This window comes from Ranitomeya imitator, chromosome 6 (genome assembly GCF_032444005.1).
Source record: "Ranitomeya imitator isolate aRanImi1 chromosome 6, aRanImi1.pri, whole genome shotgun sequence".
Lineage (NCBI taxonomy): Eukaryota > Metazoa > Chordata > Amphibia > Anura > Dendrobatidae > Ranitomeya > Ranitomeya imitator.
Window position 1 is genome coordinate 462,064,861 of NC_091287.1, and position 22,270 is coordinate 462,087,130.

The following is a 22,270-nucleotide window of genomic DNA, read 5'->3' on the forward strand; positions in this document are numbered from 1 at the left end:
AAAAAAAAAAAACAATAAAAGTACACATATTTAGTATCGCCGCGTCCGTAATGGCCCGACCTATAAAACTGGCCCACTAGTTAACCCCTTCAGTAAACACCGAAAGAAAAAAAAAAAAAAACGAGGCAAAAAACAACGCTTTATTATCATACCGCCGAACAAAAAGTGGAATAACACGCGATCAAAAAGACAGATATAACTAACCATGGTACCGCTGAAAACATCACCTTGTCTCGCAAAAAACGAGCCGCCATACAGCATCATCAGCAAAAAAATAAAAAAGTTATAGTCCTGAGAATAAAGCGATGCAAAAATAATTATTTTTTCTATAAAATAGTTTTTATCGTATAAAAGCGCCAAAACATAAAAAAAGATATAAATGAGGTGTCGCTGTAATCGTACTGACCCGAAGAATAAAACTGCTTCATCAATTTTACCAAACGCGGAACGGTATAAACGCCTCCCCCAAAAGAAATTCATGAATAGCTGGTTTTTGGTCATTCTGCCTCACAAAAATCGGAATAAAAAGCGATCAAAAAATGTCACGTGCCCGAAAATGTTACCAATAAAAACATCAACTCGTCCCGCAAAAAACAAGACCTCACATGACTCTGTGGACCAAAATATAGAAAAATTATAGCTCTCAAAATATGGTAACGCAAAAAATATTTTTTGCAATAAAAAGCGTCTTTCAGTGTGTGACGGCTGCCAATCATAAAAATCCGCCAAAAAACCCGCTATAAAAGTAAATCAAACCCCCCTTCATCACCCCCTTAGTTAGGGAAAAATTTAAAAAATGTATTTATTTCCATTTTCCCATTAGGGCTAGGGTTAGAGTTAGGGCTAGGGTTAGGGCTAGGGTTAGGGCTAGGGTTAGGGCTAGGGTTAGGGCTAGGGTTAGGGCTAGGGTTAGGGTTAGGGTTAGGGCTAGGGTTAGAGCTAGGGTTAGGGCTAGGGTTAGGGTTAGGGTTAGGGCTAGGGCTAGGGTTAGGGCTAGGGTTAGGGTTAGGGCTAGGGTTAGGGCTAGGGTTAGGGCTAGGGCTAGGGTTAGGGCTAGGGTTAGGGCTAGGGTTAGGGCTAGGGTTAGGGCTAGGGCTACAGTTTGGGTTGGGGCTAAAGTTACAGTTAGGGTTTAGATTACATTTACGGTTGGGAATAGGGTTGGGATTAGGGTTAGGGGTGTGTCAGGGTTAGAGGTGTGGTTAGGGTTACTGTTGGGATTAGGGTTAGGGATGTGTTTAGATTAGGGTTTCAGTTATAATTGGTGGGTTTCCACTGTTTAGGCACATCAGGGGCTCTCAAAACGCGACATGGCGTCCGATCTCAATTCCAGCCAATTCTGCGTTGAAAAAGTAAAACAGTGCTTCTTCCCTTCCGAGCTCTCCCGTGTGCCCAAACAGGGGTTTACCCCAACATATGGGGTATCAGCGTACTCAGGACAAATAGGACAACAACTTTTGGGGTCCAATTTCTCCTGCTACCCTTGGGAAAATACAAAACTCGGGGCTAAAACATATTTTTTGTGGGAAAAAAAAAGATTTTTTATTTTCACGGCTCTGCGTTATAAACTGTAGTGAAACACTTGGGGGTTCAAAGTTCTCACAACACATCTAGATTAGTTCCCTGGGGGGTCTAGTTTCCAATATGGGGTCACTTGTGGGGGGTTTCTACTGTTTAGGTACATTAGGGGTTCTGCAAACGCAATGTGACGTCTGCAGACCATTCCATCTAAGTCTGCATTCCAAATGGCGCTCCTTGCCTTCCGAGCTCTGCCATGCGCTCAAACGTTGGTTTCCCCCAACATACGGGGTATCAGCGTACTCAGGACAAATTGGACAACAACTTTTGGGGTCGAATTTCTCCTCTTACCCTCGGGAAAATACAAAACTGGGGGCTAAAAAATAATTTTGGGGGGAAAGATTTTTTTTTTTAATTTTCACGGCTCTGCGTTACAAACTGTAGTGAAACACTTGGGGGTTCAAAGCTATCACAACACATCTAGATGAGTTCCTTACGGGGTCTAGTTTCCAAAATGGTGTCACTTGTGGGAGGTTTCTACTGTTTAGGTACATTAGGGGCTCTGCAAATGCAATGTGACACCTGCAGACCATTCCATCTAAGTCCTCATTCCAAATGGAGCTCCTTCCCTTCCGAGCCCTCCCATGCGCCCAAACAGTGGTTCCCCCCACATATGGTGTATCATCGCACTCAGGACAAATTGGGCAACAAATTTTGGGGTCCAATTTCTCCTCTTACCCTCAGGAAAATACAAAACTGGGGGCTAAAAAAATAATTTTTGTGGGAAAAAAATTTTGTATTATTTTTACGGCTCTGCATTATAAACTTCTGTGAAGCACTTGGTGGGTCAAAGTGCTCACCACACCTCTAGATAAGTTCCTTAGGGGGTCTACTTTCCAAAATGGTGTCATTTGTGGGGGGTTTCAATGTTTAGGCACATCAGTGGCTCTTCAAACGCAACATGGCGTCCCATCTCAATTCCTGTCAATTTTGCTTTGAAAAGTGAAACGGCGCTCCTTCCCTTCCGAGCTCTCCCATCCACCCAAACAGTGGTTTACCCCCACATATGGGGTATCAGTGTACTCAGGACAAATTGTACAACAACTTTTGGGGTCCAATTTCTTCTCTTACCCTTGGGAAAATAAAAAATTGGGGGCGAAATGATAATTTTTGTGAAAAAATATGATTTTTTATTTTTACGGTTCTACATTATAAACTTCTGTGAAGCACTTGTTGGGTCAAAGTGCTCACGACACCTCTAGATAAGTTCCTTAGGGGGTCTACTTTCCAAAATGGTGTCACTTGTGGGGGGTTTCAATGTTTAGCCACATCAGGGGCTCTCCAAACGAAACATGGCGTCCCATCTCAATTCCAGTCAATTTTGCATTGAAAAGTCAAATGGCACTCCTTCGCTTCCGAGCTCTGCCATGCGCCCAAACAGTGGTTTACCCCCACATGTGGGGTATTGGCATACTCAGGACAAATTGTACAACAATTTTTGGGGTCCATTTTCTCCTGTTACCCTTGGTAAAATAAAACAAATTGGAGCTGAATTAAATTTTTTGTGAAAAAAAGTTAAATGTTCATTTTTATTTAAACATTCAAAAAATTCCTGTGAAGCACCTGAAGGGTTAATAAACTTCTTGAATATGGTTTTGAGCACCTTGAGGGGTGTAGTTTTTAGAATGGTGTCACACTTGGGTATTTTCTATCATATAGACCCCTCAAAATGACTTCAAATGAGATGTGGTCCCTAAAATAAAATGGTGTTGTAGAAATGAGAAATTGCTGGTCAACTTTTAACCCTTATAACTCCCTAACAAAAAAAAATTTTGTTCCAAAATTGTGCTGATGTAAAGTAGACATGTGGGAAATGTTACTTATTAAGTATTTTGTGTGACATATCTCTGTGATTTAATTGCATAAAAATTCAAAGTTGGAAAATTGCGAAATTTTCATAATTTTCGCCAAATTTCCGTTTTTTTCACAAATAAACGCAGGTACTATCAAATAATTTTTACCATTGTCATGAAGTATAATATGTCCTGAGAAAACAGTGTCAGAATCACCAGGATCCATTGAAGCGTTCCAGAGTTATAACCTCATAAAGGGACAGTGGTCAGAATTGTAAAAATTGGCCCGGTCATTAACGTGCAAACCACCCTTGGGGGTAAAGGGGTTAAAGAAGAAGTTACAGGTCTGTGAGAGCCAGAAATCTTGATTGTTTGTTTCTGAACAAATACAGTTAGGGCCAGAAATATTTGGACAGTGACACAAGTTTTGTTATTTTAGCTGTTTACAAAAATATGTTCAGAAATAAAATTATATATGTAATATGGGCTGAAAGTGCACACTCCCAGCTGCAATATGATAGTTTCCACATCCAAATCGGAGAAAGGGTTTAGGAATCATAGCTCTGTAATGCATAGCGTCCTCTTTTTCAAGGGACCAAAAGTAATTGGACAATGGACTATAAGGGCTGCAATTAACTCTGAAGGCGTCTCCCTCGTTAACCTGTAATCAATGAAGTAGTTAAAAGGTCAGGGGTGGATTCCAGGTGTGTGGTTTTGCATTTGGAAGCTGTTGCTGTGAGCAGACAACATGCGGTCAAAGGAACTCTCAATTGAGGTGAAGCAGAACATCCTGAGGCTGAAAAAAAAGAAAAAATCCATCAGAGAGATAGCAGACATTCTTGGAGTAGCAAAATCAACAGTTGGGTACATTCTGAGAAAAAAGGAATTGACTGGTGAGCTTGGGAACTCAAAAAGGCCTGGGCGTCCACGGATGACAACAGTGGTGGATGATCGCCGCATACTTAATTTGGTGAAGAAGAACCCGTTCACAACATCAACTGAAGTCCAGAACACTCTCAGTGAAGTAGGTGTATCTGTCTCTAAGTCAACAGTAAAGAGAAGACTCCATGACAGTAAATACAAAGGGTTCACATCTAGATGCAAACCATTCATCAATACCAAAAATAGATAGGCCAGAGTTAAATTTGCAGAAAAACACCTCAAGAAGCCAGCTCAGTTCTGGAAAAGTATTCTATGGACAGATGAGACAAAGATCAACCTGTACCAGAATGATGGGAAGAAAAAAGTTTGGAGAAGAAAGGGAACGGCACATGATCCAAGGCACACCACATCCTCTGTAAAACATGGTGGAGGCAACGTGATGGCACAGGCATGCATGGCTTTCAATGGCACTGGGTCACTTGTGTTTATTGATGACATAAGAGCAGACAAGAGTAGCCGGATGAATTCTGAAGTGTACCGGGATATACTTTCAGCCCAGATTCAGCCAAATGCTGCAAAGTTGATTGGACGGCGCTTCATAGTACAGATGGACAATGACCCCAAGCATACATCCAAAGCTACCCAGGAGTTCATGAGTGCCAAAAAGTGGAACATTCTGCAATGGCCAAGTCAATCTCCAGATCTAAACCCAATTGAGCATGCATTTCACTTGCTCAAAGCCAGACTTAAGACGGAAAGACCCACAAACAAGCAAGACCTGAAGGCTGCGGCTGTAAAGGCCTGGCAAAGCATTAAGAAGGAGGAAACCCAGCGTTTGGTGATGTCCATGGGTTCCAGACTTAAGGCAGTGATTGCCTCCAAAGGATTTGCAACAAAATATTGAAAATAAAAATATTTTGTTTGGGTTATGTTTATTTGTCCAATTACTTTTGACCTCCTAAAATGTGGAGTGTTTGTAAAGAAATGTGTACAATTCCTACATTTTCTATCAGATATTTTTGTTCAACCCTTCAAATTAAACGTTACAATCTGCACTTGAATTCTGTTGTAGAGGTTTCATTTCAAATCCAATGTGGTGGCATGCAGAGCCCAACTCGCGAAAATTGTGTCACTGTCCAAATATTTCTGGCCCTAACTGTACTTATTTTCCAACATAATATGCAAATAAATTGTTAAAAAAACAGACAATGTGATTTTCTGGATTTTTTTTTCTCAGTTTGTCTCCCATAGTTGAGGTCTACCTATGATGTAAATTACAGACGCCTCTCATCTTTTTAAGTGGTGGAACTTGCACTATTGCTGACTGACTAAATACTTTTTTGCCCCACTGTATGTGAATTTGGAAAGACTGGTTTATTTATTTATTGCATATGTTGCTATTTTCAACCCATAGGTATTGTAACATATATAAAAGTAATTGTGCTTTGGTATGAGAACACAGTACATCTATGAGTGATAACATGCCCTGCAGGTGTTGTGTCTGCATTTATTTTTCCCATTTTTATTTGTTTTTAAAATAATTAGTTTTTCTAAATAAAGCTGGAATATTTTTCTTAAATATTTGTGGCATAAAACTTCTGTTTATATGTAGGTTTTCTTACAAGGGTTGTCTGTGATTTTGAGTAAATTGCCTAAAAACTGGAAAAACTAGAAAAGTTATGGTATATAAAAATACCATTACTACTTTGCCTACCAATCAGCTCCCAGACCATCACTCTGTTAGTCTCTCTCAGCACTACAGCATTCATGTAATGTATTGTATATCTTTCACATGACCACGGAAACCAACCAGTGCGCTGACGTACCATACAGGCCAGCAACAATGATAAGGCCAAAAGTTAACTTCAGTGGTTATGTAAATGATGTTTGTGTAGAGATCAACACAATGCAGATGTCACGACTCCCAGGTAATACTGCTGTGGAAAACGCTGCACACAGCAGCAAGGGAGCTGAGCAAAGCACAGGGTTACTAACTAAGTTCCCAACAGGACCTGAACCATGTGACAGTGTAGGAGGTGGTCCGGGGCAGAGCCAGACGCACGGGAACAGAGAAAAGGATATACACAAGAGAGTTGTCAAGCAAGCTAAGATTGGAGCTAGGAGATCACGAAGTACCAAAGGGGTGAGACAAGGGATTGTCAGAAGTGAAGCCAAAGGTCAGAATCCAGGAAAACAAACAAGCAGAGTAATGCACGGAGAGCAAGGAAAACAATTGCAAACTGGGCACACACTCCAGGGGTTTAGGCACACAGACTAGAACAAAAAGTAGAGCTGACAACAAATCCTAGTCTGGAGTGAGTATAAATACCCCTCCCAGATCGAAAGGGAGACCAGCAAAATTAACCCTGAGAACACAGGACATTAACCATGTCCTAACCATGACAGTACCCCACTCTTAACGGAGGGCCACTGGACCCCCAGGCTTCTCAAGGTACTTGGCATGAAAAGCACGCACCAGTCGATCAGCGTGCACAGAACTGGCCGGAACCCATGACCGATCCTCAATGGAATATCTCTCCCAGTGGATTAGGTAGTGAAGCCTCCGGCGCACCCAATGTGAATCAATGATGCGCCCTACCTCATACTCCAGCTGACCCTCTACCAACACTGGCAGAACATTGGATGAGGAATCTTCTCTTATGTCCCCACAGGTTTTAATAGGGACCTGTGGAAGACATTAGATAGTTTGAAAGATGTGGGCAACTGTAATCTATAGGCCACCGGGTTGATCACCTCTATAATCTTGTATAGACCTATAAACCTGGGGCCCAACTTCATAGAGGGTACCTTAACCCCTCTGTGACCTTAGACGTACTATCCCGTCGAGGTGCCCTGGGCTTATCTGACCCTGGACGGGATAGTACGTCATAGCCGATCGGCCGCGCTCACGGGGGGAGCGCGGCCGATCGCGGCCGGGTGTCAGCTGCTTATCGCAGCTGACATCCGGCACTATGTGCCAGGAGCGGTCACGGACCGCCCCCGGCACATTAACCCCTGGCACACCGCGATCAAAGATGATCGCGATGTGCCGGCGGTGCAGGGAAGCACCGCGCAGGGAGGGGGCTCCCTGCGGGCTTCCCTGAGACCCCCGGAGCAACGCGATGTGATCGCGTTGCTGCGAGGGTCTCACCTCCCTCCCTGCTCCCTCCAGCCCCGGATCCAAGATGGCCGCGGATCCGGGTCCTGCAGGGAGGGAGGTGGCTTCACAGAGCCTGCTCAGAGCAGGCACTGTGAAGCCTGCAGCGCTGCATGTCAGATCAGTGATCTGACAGAGTGCTGTGCAAACTGTCAGATCACTGATCTGTGATGTCCCCCCCTGGGACAAAGTAAAAAAGTAAAAAAAAAATTTTCCAAATGTGTAAAAAAAATAAAAAAAAATATTCCAAAATAATGAAAAAAAAAAAAAAATTATTCCCATAAATACATTTCTTCATCTAAATTTAAAAAAAAAACCAATAAAAGTACACATATTTAGTATCGCCGCGTCCGTAACGACCCGACCTATAAAACTGTCCCACTAGTTAACCCCTTCAGTAAACACCGTAAGAAAAAAAAAAAAAAACGAGGCAAAAAACAACGCTTTATTATCATACCGCCGAACAAAAAGTGGAATAACACGCGAACAAAAGGACAGATATAAATAACCATGGTACCGCTGAAAGCGTCATATTGTCCCGCAAAAAAAGAGCCACCATACAGCATCATCAGCAAAAAAATAAAAAAGTTATAGTCCTGAGAATAAAGCGATGCAAAAATAATTATTTTTTCTGTAAAATAGTTTTTATCGTATAAAAGCACCAAACCATAAAAAAATGATATAAATGAGGTATCGCTGTAATCGTACTGACCCGAAGAATAAAACTGATTTATCAATTTTACCAAACGCGGAACGGTATAAACGCCTCCCCCAATAGAAATTCATGAATAGCTGGCTTTTGGTCATTCTTCCTCACAAAAATCGGAATAAAAAGCGATCAAAAAATGTCACGTGCCCAAAAATGTTTTCAATAAAAACGTCAACTCGTCCCGCAAAAAACAAGACCTCACATGACTCTGTGGACCAAAATATGGAAAAATTATAGCTCTCAAAATGTGGTATTGCAAAAAATATTTTTTGCAATAAAAAGGGTCTTTCAATGTGTGACGGCTGCCAATCATAAAAATCCGCTAAAAAACCTGCTATAAAAGTAAATCAAACCCCCCTTCATCACCCCCTTAGTTAGGGAAAAATTTAAAAAATGTATTTATTTCCATTTTCCCATTAGGGCTAGGGTTAGGGCTAGGGTTAGGGCTAGGGCTAGGGTTAGGGCTAGGGTTAGGGCTAGGGTTAGGGCTAGGGCTAGGGTTAGGGCTAGGGTTAGGGCTAGGGTTAGGGCTAAGGTTAGGGCTAGGGTTAAGGCTAGGGCTAGGGTTAGGGCTAGGGTTAGGGCTAGGGTTAGGGTTAGGGCTAGGGTTAGGGCTAGGGTTAGGGCTAGGGTTAGGGCTAGGGTTAGGGCTAGGGTTAGGGTTAGGGCTAGGGTTAGGGCTAGGGTTAGGGCTAGGGTTAGGGTTGGGGCTACAGTTAGGGTTGGGGCTAAAGTTAGGGTTAAGATTACATTTACAGTTGGGAATAGGGTTGGGATTAGGGTTAGGGGTGTGTCAGGGTTAGAGGTGTGGTTAGGGTTACCGTTGGAATTAGGGTTAGGGGTGTGTTTAGATTAGGGTTTCAGTTATAAATGGGGGGTTTCCACTGTTTCGGCACATCAGGGGCTCTCCAAACACGACATGGCGTCCGATCTCAATTCCAGCCAATTCTGCGTTGAAAAAGTAAAACAGTGCTCCTTCCCTTCCGAGCTCTCCTGTGTGCCCAAACAGGGGTTTACCCCAACATATGGGGTATCAGCGTACTCAGGACAAATTGGACAACAACTTTTGTGGACCAATTTCTCCTGTTACCCTTGGGAAAATACAAAACTGGGGGCTAAAAAATAATTTTTGTGGGAAAACAAAAAGATTTTTTATTTTCACGGCTCTGCGTTATAAAATGTAGTGAAACACTTGGGGGTTCAAAGTTCTCACAACACATCTAGATAAGTTCATTGAGGGGTCTAGTTTCCAATATGGGGTCACTTGTGGGGGGTTTCTACTGTTTAGGTACATTAGGGGCTCTGCAAACGCAATGTGACGCCTGCAGACCAATCCATCTAAGTCTGCATTCCAAATGATGCTCCTTCCCTTCCGAGCCCTCCCATGCGCCCAAACGGTGGTTCCCCCCCACATATCGGGTATCAGCGTACTCAGGACAAATTGGACAACAACATTTAGGGTCCAATTTCTCCTGCTAACCTTGGAAAAATACAAAACTGGGGGCTAAAATATAATTTTTGTGGAAAAAAAAATATTTTTTATTTGCATGGCTCTGCGTTATAAACTGTAGTGAAATACTTGGGGGTTCAAAGCTCTCACAACACATCAAGATGAGTTCCTTAGGGGGTCTACTTTCCAAAATGGTGTCACTTGTGGGGGGTTTCTACTGTTTAGGTACATTAGGGGCTCTGCAAACGCAATGTGACGCCTGCAGACCATTCCATCTAAGTCTGCATTCCAAATGGCGCTCCTTCCCTTCCGAACCCTCCCATGCGCCCAAACGGTGGTTCCCCCCCACATATGGGGTATCAGCGTACTCAGGACAAATTGGACAACAACTTTTGGGGTCCAACTTCTCCTGTTACCCTAGGGAAAATACAAAACTGGGGGCTAAAAAATAATTTTTGTGGGAAAACAAAAAGATTTTTTATTTTCACGGCTCTGCGTTATAAACTGTAGTGAAACACTTGGGGGTTCAAAGTTCTCACAACACATCTAGATAAGTTCATTGAGGGGTCTAGTTTCCAATATGGGGTCACTTGTGGGGGGTTTCTACTGTTTAGGTACATTAGGGGCTCTGCAAACGCAATGTGACGCCTGCAGACCATTCCATCTAAGTCTGCATTCCAAATGGCGCTCCTTCCCTTCCGAACCCTCCCATGCGCCCAAACGGTGGTTCCCCCCCACATATCGGGTATCAGCGTACTCAGGACAAATTGGACAACAACATTTAGGGTCCAATTTCTCCTGCTAACCTTGGAAAAATACAAAACTGGGGGCTAAAATATAATTTTTGTGGAAAAAAAAAATATTTTTTATTTGCATGGCTCTGCGTTATAAACTGTAGTGAAATACTTGGGGGTTCAAAGCTCTCACAACACATCAAGATGAGTTCCTTAGGGGGTCTACTTTCCAAAATGGTGTCACTTGTGGGGGGTTTCTACTGTTTAGGTACATTAGGGGCTCTGCAAACGCAATGTGACGCCTGCAGACCATTCCATCTAAGTCTGCATTCCAAATGGCGCTCCTTCCCTTCCGAACCCTCCCATGCGCCCAAACGGTGGTTCCCCCCCACATATGGGGTATCAGCGTACTCAGGACAAATTGGACAACAACTTTTGGGGTCCAATTTCTCCTGTTACCCTAGGGAAAATACAAAACTGGGGGCTAAAAAATAATTTTTGTGGGAAAAAAATTTTGTTTTATTTTTATGGCTCTGCATTATAAACTTCTGTGAAGCCCTTGGTGGGTCAAAGTGCTCACCACACATCCAGATAAGTTCCTTAGGGGGTCTACTTTCCAAAATGGTGTCACTTGTGGGGGGTTTCAATGTTTAGGCACATCAGTGGCTCTCCAAACGCAACATGGCGTCCCATCTCAATTCCTGTCAATTTTGCATTGAAAAGTCAAACGGCGCTCCTTCCCTTCCGAGCTCTCCCATGCGCCCAAACAGTGGTTTACTGCCACATATGGGGTATCAGCGTACTCAGGACAAATTGGACAACAACTTTTTGGGTCCAATTTCTCCTGTTACCCTTGGTAAAATAAAACAAATTGGAGCTGAAGTAAATTTTTTGTGTAAAAAAGTTAAATGTTCATTTTTATTTAAACATTCCAAAAATTCCTATTAAACACCTGAAGGGTTAATAAACTTCTTGAATGTGGTTTTGAGCACCTTGAGGGGTGCAGTTTTTAGAATGGTGTCACACTTGGGCATTTTCTATCATATAGACCCCTCAAAATGACTTCAAATGAGACGTGGTCCCTAAAAAAAAATGGTGTTGTAAAAATGAGAAATTGCTGGTCAACTTTTAACCCTTATAACTCCCTAACAAAAAAAAAAATTGGTTCCAAAATTATGCTGATGTAAAGGAGACATGTGGGAAATGTTACTTATTAAGTATTTTGTGTGACATATCTCTGTGATTTAATTGCATAAAAATTCAAAGTTTGAAAATTGCGAAATTTTCAAAATTTTCGCCAAATTTCCGTTTTTTTCACAAATAAACGCAGGTACTATCAAAGAAATTTTACAACTATCATGAAGTACAATATGTCATGAGAAAACAATGTCAGAATCACCAGGATCCGTTGAAGCGTTTCGGAGTTATAACCTCATAAAGGGACAGTGGTCAGAATTGTAAAAATTGGCCTGGTCATTAACGTGCAAACCACCCTTGGGGGTAAAAGGGTTAAGTTTGATGTTATGGGTAACAGAAACACATGGGCTACTTGCACATTGAACAAGTCTGTGGGAACCTGTTCACACTACCAAAAACTTGAAGACACAAAAAGAGCACAGTGTGGTCAAAAATACTCTATTGTAAAAAAAACACAGTAATAAGCAAGTGCTAGTCAAAAGATGTAAAGAAAACAGGGTATTTAGTTGATACAATTTTTGCAAAAAAAATGTATACTAAGATACTCCACCAATCATCAAGGTATACCCATATAGAGCAGTCCTATTTAATGTATATAATCCCTATCTGATGTATTTAAAACCTGATCATCTGTATAGTACCTGTATAAGCAGGGTTCAGAAAAGGAATATCCATGTGGAAATGCAGGATGGAACAGCTTACATGCAAATGACTCACAGAGGAGTGGTGGACTCCCCAGTCTTGTAGAAACAAGAGAACAATTAGAGAACCAGAAACACATGGGCTACTTGCACATTGAACAAGTCTGTAGGAACCTGTTCACACCGCCAAAAACTTGAAGACAAAAAAAGAGCACAGTGTGGTCAAAAATACTCTGTTGTAAAATAATCACAGTAATGAGCATGTGCTAGTCAAAAGATGTAAAGAAAACAGGGTATTTAGTTGGTACATTTATTTTGCAAAAAAAATGTATACTAAGCTGCTCCCATATAGAGCAGCTTAGTATACCCATATAGAGCAGTCCTACCTAATGTATATAATCCCTATCTGATGTATTTAAAACCTGATCATCTATATAGTACTTGTATAAGCAGGGTTCAGAAAAGGAATACCCATGTGGAAATGCAGGATGGAACAGTTTAAATGCAAATGACCCACAGAGAAGTGGTGGACTCCCCAGTCTTGTAGAAACAAGAGAACAATTAGAGAATCAGAAACACATGGGCTACTTGCACATTGAACAAGTCTGTAGGAACCTGTGTGAATACCTTTCAGACCGACAGACAACACAGATACAGCCTTTACCGGGTTAACAAAAGGTCCCAGGTTACAACACAGACCATTACCCTTACATCCCCATTGAGTGATCTCCCCCACCACCCAATCAATGACAGGATTGTGGCGTTGCAGCCAGGGCATCCCCAGTACCAGTCCTGCAGGCAAATTATTTATAACAAAACAACTTAATTTTTCCACGTGAGTGGATCCCACTTTCAGAGAAAAGACATCAGTCCTGAAACAAATTCCATCCCGGGTAAGAGGGGATGAATCAATAGCCACAACCTTAACAGGGTCTTTCAGCCTTACTGTCTCTATCTTATTATGAGTCACAACTTGGGCATCAATCAAATTAATGGAGGAACCACAGTCAACAAAGGCGGTGGTCACCACAGAACCACCAGCAGGTTCCAATTCCACTTGGAGCACAATTTTTGTAAGCAAGAAAAAATTTACCTGGGAGACTGGACAACCTCCTTGATTGTAGCCCAGACTCAGTCGTTTCTCTGACAGTTTCACAGAAGAAGAGCAGAAGGGGCAGTTCCTTTTCCAATGTCCAGAGGCTCCACAGTAAAAGCATGGTTGGTTTCTCTACGGTACCTTCTCTCTTTCTCCATAACTGAGACTGAACCAATCTCAATGGGCTCAGATACAGATCCAGACTCACACAATTTGGAGTATAAGGGAGTCTTTTGTTGCATCATTTCTCTAGCACGGAGACTCCGGTCCATCCGGACCACCTGCGTCATGGCATCCTCCAGGGTATCAGGAGGAGCATGAAGTGCCAGAGCATCCTTCAGATGGTCAGACAGACCCTTGTGGAACAGCCCCCTAAGGGCGGCATCTGTCCAAGATACTTTGGCTGCCCAACGTCTTAATTCTGAGTGGAACCATTCAGCGGAGTGCCTCCCCTGTGTAACACTCATCACCATGTCTTCTGCCAGACGCACTCTATCAGGCTCATCATAAATGTGCCCCAGAGCCTCAAAGAACAAGTTGACAGACATATGTTCAGGAGCAGAAGAAGAGAGAAAGAAAGCCCAAGCCTGTGGAGCCCCCCTTAATAAAGACATTATGACCTCCACTCTCTGCCTTTCATTTCCAGAGGCCCGGGGATTCAATTCAAAGAACAACTTGCATTCCTCCTTAAAGACGCTAAACAATTTTTATCTCCAGACAAACTGTTGGGTAATTTTACTGGAGGCTCGGGGTCCACTAGGGATACATCAGTGGGGCCCCCCTCCCAGAACCTCAATAGAGCAGACCTCTCTAAATCACCTGCCTAATCTCTCTGCACCTGTTGGTGTGAGTGAGCCAGGGCTTGCTGCTCCATGGACAGGTTCTGCATAAGCTAGGAGAGGTCATTAATCTGCACCGTCAGAGCCCGTACTGGATCCATGGAATACCAATACCCCCCACCAGGGAAAAATGTACGTTCAGCTATAATGTCACGACTCCTGAGTAATTCTGCTGTGGGAAATTCTGCACACAACAGCAAGGGAGCTGAGCAAAGCATTGGGTTACTAACCAGGTTACAAAAATGACCTGAACGATGTGATAGAGTAGGAGGTGGTCGGGGGCAGAGCCAGACGCCCGGGAACAGAGAAAAGATATACACAAGAGAGTAGTCAAGCAAGCTAAGATCGGAGCCAGGAGATCAAAAGTACCAAAGGGATGAGACAGGGGATTGTCAGAAGTGAAGCCAGAGGTCAGAAATCCAGAAGAACAAACAAACAGAGTAACGCATGGAGAGCAAGGAAAGCAATTGCAAACCCGTCACACACTCCAGGGGGTCAGGCACACAGACTAGAACAGAAAGTATAGCTGACAGCGAATCCTATTCTGGAGTGAGTATAAATACCCCTCCCAGATCAAAAGGGAGGCCAGCAAAATTAACCCTGAGAAAACAGGACATTAACTATGTCCTAATCATGACAGCAGAATAGACAGCGACCACCAAAATGAAAGGGGAATTCATCAGCAATGTTATTTTTGTCTGGCTTTCATTTGAAAATTTGATGGCTTTTCCTATCGTTAGGCAGATTTCTCAAAATCCTGGACTGCTCACTTAAGTTTCAACAGGACCCAATTATGAACTAATGGCAATCATGCCAAAATGCTTTGCAGTCTTTGAGAAAGGCTGCAGTAATAAGTAAAACAGAACCTTCTGAAATACTTTTATATAAGGGAATGTAACAAAATCATGACCCCCAAACACTAAAATAAAGTATCCAAACCCTTTAGAATAACATTGAAGTGTGAATATTTTGTAGCACTACATGGAGCACTGCAGTGGTTGTCTCGTGAGCAAAATACATTTTAATCAAAAGATCTTAGAATAATAATAAATTGCATCACTGGATGTGTTTAAAAAATGTACCTGTGCTGAGATTATCTTAAAAAGTGCATCCCTGCTGTGTACTGTGTTATTTGCGGTTTTCAACTACGTAAAGCTGTTGCATTTTTTGGTCGCCCATACACAGCTCATGGTAAGGGGAGGAAGCTTAAGTGAATATACTGAAGACCCAATAGGGACTCTGAGCTTCCTGTATTTGTGTTAAGGAACACATTTCTTTGTCTGTTTGAGCAAGTGTCTCTGACATGTCACCAACCCTGCGAGCTCGTCATCAATCAAGTCAGTGACATAAGGTCTTTTGATTAAAATGTACTTTGATTGTGGGACAAACCCTTTAACCCCTCTGTGACCTTAGACGTACTATCCCGTCGAGGTGCCCTGGGCTTATCTGACCCTGGACGGGATAGTACGTCATAGCCGATCGGCCGCGCTCACGGGGGGAGCGCGGCCGATCGCGGCCGGGTGTCAGCTGCTTATCGCAGCTGACATCCGGCACTATGTGCCAGGAGCGGTCACGGACCGCCCCCGGCACATTAACCCCTGGCACACCGCGATCAAAGATGATCGCGATGTGCCGGCGGTGCAGGGAAGCACCGCGCAGGGAGGGGGCTCCCTGCGGGCTTCCCTGAGACCCCCCGGAGCAACGCGATGTGATCGTGTTGCTGCGAGGGTCTCACCTCCCTCCCTGCTCCCTCCAGCCCCGTATCCAAGATGGCCGCGGATCCGGGTCCTGCAGGGAGGGAGGTGGCTTCACAGAGCCTGCTCAGAGCAGGCACTGTGAAGGCTGCAGCGCTGCATGTCAGATCAGTGATCTGACAGAGTGCTGTGCAAACTTTCAGATCACTGATCTGTGATGTCCCCCCCTGGGACAAAGTAAAAAAGTAAAAAAAAATTTTTCCAAATGTGTAAAAAAAAATAAAAAAAAATATTCCAAAATAATGAAAAAAAAAAAAAAATATTATTCCCATAAATACATTTCTTCATCTAAATAATAAAAAAAAAACAATAAAAGTACACATATTTAGTATCGCCGCGTCCGTAACGACCCGACCTATAAAACTGTCCCACTAGTTAACCCCTTCAGTAAACACCGTAAGAAAAGAAAAAAAAAAACGAGGCAAAAAACAACGCTTTATTATCATACCGCCGAACAAAAAGTGGAATAACACGCGATCAAAAAGACAAATATAAATAACCATGGTACCGCTGAAAGCGTCATCTTGTCCCGCAAAAAACGGGCTGCCACACAGCATGATCAGCGAAAAAATAAAAAAGTTATAGTCCTGAGAATAAAGCGATGCAAAAATAATTATTTTTTCTGTAAAATAGTTTTTATCGTATAAAAGCGCCAAACCATAAAAAAATGATATAAATGAGGTGTCGCTGTAATCGTACTGACCCGAAGAATAAAACTGATTTATCAATTTTACCAAACGCGGAACGGTATAAACGCCTCCCCCAATAGAAATTCATGAATAGCTGGTTTTTGGTCATTCTTCCTCACAAAAATCGGAATAAAAAGCGATCAAAAAATGTCACGTGCCCGAAAATGTTTTCAATAAAAACGTCAACTCGTCCCGCAAAAAACAAGACCTCATATGACTCTGTGGACCAAAATATGGAAAAATTATAGCTCTCAAAATGTGGTATTGCAAAAAATATTTTTTGCAATAAAAAGGGTCTTTCAGTGTGTGACGGCTGCCAATCATAAAAATCCGCTAAAAAACTCGCTATAAAAGTAAATCAAACCCCCCTTCATCACCCCCTTAGTTAGGGAAAAATAAAAAAAAATGTATTTATTTCCATTTTCCCATTAGGGCTAGGGTTAGGGCTAGGGCTAGGGTTAGGGCTAGGGTTAGGGCTAGGGTTAGGGTTAGGGCTAGGGTTAGGGCTAGGGTTAGGGTTAGGGCTAGGGTTAGGGCTAGGGTTAGGGTTGGGGCTACAGTTAGGGTTGGGGCTAAAGTTAGGGTTAGGGTTTAGATTACATTTACAGTTGGGAATAGGGTTGGGATTAGGGTTAGGGGTGTGTCAGGGTTAGAGGTGTGGTTAGGGTTACCGTTGGAATTAGGGTTAGGGGTGTGTTTAGATTAGGGTTTCAGTTATAATTGGGGGGTTTCCACTGTTTCGGCACATCAGGGGCTCTCCAAACACGACATGGCGTCCGATCTCAATTCCAGCCAATTCTGCGTTAAAAAAGTAAAACAGTGCTCCTTCCCTTCCGAGCTCTCCTGTGTGCCCAAACAGGGGTTTACCCTCACATATAGGGTATCAGCGTACTCAGGACAAATTGGACAACAACTTTTGTGGACCAATTTCTCCTGTTACCCTTGGGAAAATACAAAACTGGGGGCTAAAAAATAATTTTTGTGGGAAAACAAAAAGATTTTTTATTTTCACGGCTCTGCGTTATAAACTGTAGTGAAACACTTGGGGGTTCAAAGTTCTCACAACACATCTAGATAAGTTCATTGAGGGGTCTAGTTTCCAATATGGGGTCACTTGTGGGGGGTTTCTATATGTTTAGGTACATTAGGGGCTCTGCAAACGCAATGTGACGCCTGCAGACCAATCCATCTAAGTCTGCATTCCAAATGATGCTCCTTCCCTTCCGAGCCCTCCCATGCGCCCAAACGGTGGTTCCCCCCTACATATCGGGTATCAGCGTACTCAGGACAAATTGGACAACAACATTTAGGGTCCAATTTCTCCTGCTAACCTTGGAAAAATACAAAACTGGGGGCTAAAATATAATTTTTGTGGAAAAAAAAATATTTTTTATTTGCACGGCTCTGCGTTATAAACTGTAGTGAAATACTTGGGGGTTCAAAGCTCTCACAACACATCAAGATGAGTTCTTTAGGGGGTCTACTTTCCAAAATGGTGTCACCTGTGGGGGGTTTCTACTGTTTAGGTACATTAGGGGCTCTGCAAACGCAATGTGACGCCTGCAGACCATTCCATCTAAGTCTGCATTCCAAATGGCGCTCCTTCCCTTCCGAGCCCTCCCATGCGCCCAAACGGTGGTTCCCCCCCACATATGGGGTATCAGCGTACTCAGGACAAATTGGACAACAACTTTTGGGGTCCAATTTCTCCTGTTACCCTAGGGAAAATACAAAACTGGGGGCTAAAATATAATTTTTGTGGGAAAAAAAATTTGTTTTATTTTTATGGCTCTGCATTATAAACTTCTGTGAAGCCCTTGGTGGGTCAAAGTGCTCACCACACATCCAGATAAGTTCCTTAGGGGGTCTACTTTCCAAAATGGTGTCACTTGTGGGGGGTTTCAATGTTTACTCCAAACGCAACATGGCGTCCCATCTCAATTCCTGTCAATTTTGCATTGAAAAGTCAAACGGTGCTCCTTCCCTTCAGAGCTCTCCCATGCGCCCAAACAGTGGTTTACTGCACATATGGGGTATCAGCGTACTCAGGACAAATTGGACAACAACTTTTGGGGTCCATTTTCTCCTGTTACCCTTGGTAAAATAAAACAAATTGGAGCTGAAGTAAATTTTTTGTGTAAAAAAGTTAAATGTTCATTTTTATTTAAACATTCCAAAAATTCCTATTAAACACCTGAAGGGTTAATAAACTTCTTGAATGTGGTTTTGAGCACCTTGAGGGGTGCAGTTTTTAGAATGGTGTCACACTTGGGCATTTTCTATCATATAGACCCCTCAAAATGACTTCAAATGAGACGTGGTCCCTAAAAAAAAATGGTGTTGTAAAAATGAGAAATTGCTGGTCAACTTTTAACCCTTATAACTCCCTAACAAAAAAAAAAATTGGTTCCAAAATTATGCTGATGTAAAGGAGACATGTGGGAAATGTTACTTATTAAGTATTTTGTGTGACATATCTCTGTGATTTAATTGCATAAAAATTCAAAGTTTGAAAATTGCGAAATTTTCAAAATTTTCGCCAAATTTCCGTTTTTTTCACAAATAAACGCAGGTACTATCAAAGAAATTTTACCACTATCATGAAGTACAATATGTCACGAGAAAACAATGTCAGAATCACCAGGATCCGTTGAAGCGTTTCGGAGTTATAATCTCATAAAGGGACAGTGGTCAGAATTGTAAAAATTGGCCTGGTCATTGACGTGCAAACCACCCTTGGGGGTAAAGGGGTTAAAGTAGCAGTGCATGGGAGAAAAATTGTAGACTGTCTTCTTTAGAATAGCCTCATGATTTTGCCTGGTGTGGTGTAGTCAGTGAAGGCCTTGGAAGCTGGTATAGCAAACGAATCAGACAGCATGCTATAATTGTTATTGAAGATCAGCCACTATTTAACTGAATAGGAGCTGATTCAGCAGTTTTTAGCATTGGCTGCTGCACCTTTAATTGAGCTGGGATTTTCAGTTCTGCTCAAGGTTTACATTACTATTAGAACTAGTAACGAATGGTTGGCTGCAGTGACAAGTGTTAGACCCTTACTGATATGATACTGATTACCTATCTGAAGGATGCATCATCAATGCCATATTCCCGATCCCCTTTATGGATGAATTGTAATGGCTGCAGTATGTTAGGCCGCCGTCACACATGCGAGTTTTACGGACGTAAGAGCGCAGAATCTACGTCCGTAAAACTCGCAAAAAATACGGCACAATTATTCTCTATGCCCCTGCTCCTATTTGCCGTATTTTACTGATCAGTATTATACGGCTTTCTACGGCCGTACAAAATCGCAGCATGCTGCGTTTGTCACCGTACTGCGCAAGAAATACGCCAATGAAAGTCTATGGAAGCGTGAAAAATACGGATTACACACGGACAAGCAGTGTGACTTGCGAGAAATACGCAGCGCTGTTAGAGAGAAAAGCCGGTAATTCAGTGCGGTGTACAGTAAAATCACACTGACAGCTTACAGTAGAATAGGTAGAATAAATGTGTACACATAGAATAGGTATATATATATATATATGTCAGTGAGACACATATATGTATATATATTAATATTTATTCCAGCGCTATACAGCTTGAAAGCCGGTAATTCAATTACCGGCTTTTTCCTTCTCCTTCCTAAAACCCGACATGATTTGAGACATGGTTTACATACAGTAAACCATGTCTTCTCTCCATTTTTTTTGCAGATTCCACACTACTAATGTCAGTAGTGTGTATCTGCAAAATTTGGCCGTTCTAGCTCTTAAAATAAAGGGTTAAATGGCGGAAAAAATTGGCGTGGGCTCCCGCGCAATTTTCTCCGCCAGAGTAGTAAAGCCAGTGACTGAGGGCAGATATTAATAGCCTGGAGAGGGTCCACGGTTATTGGCCCCCCCCCTGGCTAAAAATATCTGCCCCCAGCCACCCCAGAAAAGGCGCATCTGGAAGATGCGCCTATTCTGGCACTTGGCCACTCTCTTCCCATTCCCGTGTAGCGGTGGGATATGGGGTAATGAAGGGTTAATGCCACCTTGCCAGGGAGCTTTCTAGGTAATTTCCCACGATCTATGAACAGCCAGCAGAGGGCGCCTCACCGCAAATGAAGCTAAATATAGATCATTGATCTATTTTTAGCCTCATTCCCTGGGGTTTTGCAGCGAGGAGCAGCGTGCATTAGCACAGCTCCTTGCTGCAAAATGTTTTAACCCCTTCAGAAGGATTTACATCGTTGGACGTTACAGATCTGCGGAGGGTAAGTATATTGTTGGTTTATTATGTTTTTTTACTCACAGAACGAGGGTCTTCAGTAACTGGATTGGGCGTTGAATAAAATACTGCAACAACCATTGTTTTTATTTCATTAAAATAATTTTAAAAAATGTGTTTGTGTTTTATTTAACCCTTTACTAGTATTGGATTAATAATGGATAGGTGTCATAATTGATGCCTCTCCATTATTAATTAGGCTTAATGTCACCTTACAATAGCAAGGTGGCATTAACCCTTCATTACCCCATATCCCACCGCTACACGGGAATGGGAAGAGAGTGGCCAAGTGCCAGAATAGGCGCATCTTCCAGATGCGCCTTTTCTGGGGTGGCTGGGGGCAGATATTTTTAGCCAGGGGGGGGCCAATAACCGTGGACCCTCTCCAGGCTATTAATATCTGCCCTCAGTCACTGGCTTTACTACTCTGGCGGAGAAAATTGCGCGGGAGCCCACGCCAATTTTTTCCGCCATTTAACCCTTTATTTTAAGAGCTAGAACGGCCAAATTTTGCAGATACACACTACTGACATTAGTAGTGTGGAATCTGCAAAAAAAATGGAGAGAAGACATGGTTTACTGTATGTAAACCATGTCTCAAATCATGTCGGGTTTTAGGAAGGAGAAGGAAAAAGCCGGTAATTGAATTACCGGCTTTCAAGCTGTATAGCGCTGGAATAAATATTAATATATATACATATATGTGTCTCACTGACATATATATATATATATACCTATTCTATGTGTACACATTTATTCTACCTATTCTACTGTAAGCTGTCAGTGTGATTTTACTGTACACCGCACTGAATTACCGGCTTTTCTCTCTAATATATGTGTCTACTGACACATATATATATATATATATATATATATATATATATATATATATATATATATATAGACAGTATATATATATTTTCTTTTCTTTTTGGGACACATGGATCACTTCTATAGCGGTATGTTGGTTTTGCTAGCCTGCGAGAAAACCACGCAGTACGGATGCCATACGGATTACATACGGAGGATGCCATGCGCAAAAAACGCTGACACACCCTGCCTACGGAGGAGCTACGGACCACTTTTTTCGGGACTTTTCAGCGTATTACGGCCGTAATATACGGACCGTATTGTTTTACGCTGTGTGTGACGCCGGCCTTAGAGGGAAAGCTATATATGAGTTTGTTGGAACAATTTAGGTGTTTCCCAAACCCCATACTCATGGCTCACCAACACATCATGTTTTCAGAATTTCCTTAGTATGACACAGGTGGGAGAACTTTTGTGAAATTCTTATTCCTTAATATAATCATATATTAATAATTCCATCAATTGTGCTACATTAAGGAAATCCTGAAAGCATAACTTGTTGGGAGACGTGAGGACAGGAGTTTGGGACACACTGGTCTAGACAGATTTTGATGAGGGCATGTATAAACACTTTAGTTGATTTATGGATGAGAAAAAAGTGAATTC

At 42.3% G+C, this 22,270-nt stretch overlaps 1 long non-coding RNA gene across 2 annotated transcripts in view; it reads left to right on the forward strand.

Annotated features, from left to right (window-relative positions):
• LOC138641469 (uncharacterized) overlaps window positions 1–22,270 on the forward strand; it is a 278,319-nt gene that overhangs the window by 45,518 nt on the left and 210,531 nt on the right. The gene's annotated exons all lie outside the window — the stretch shown is intronic.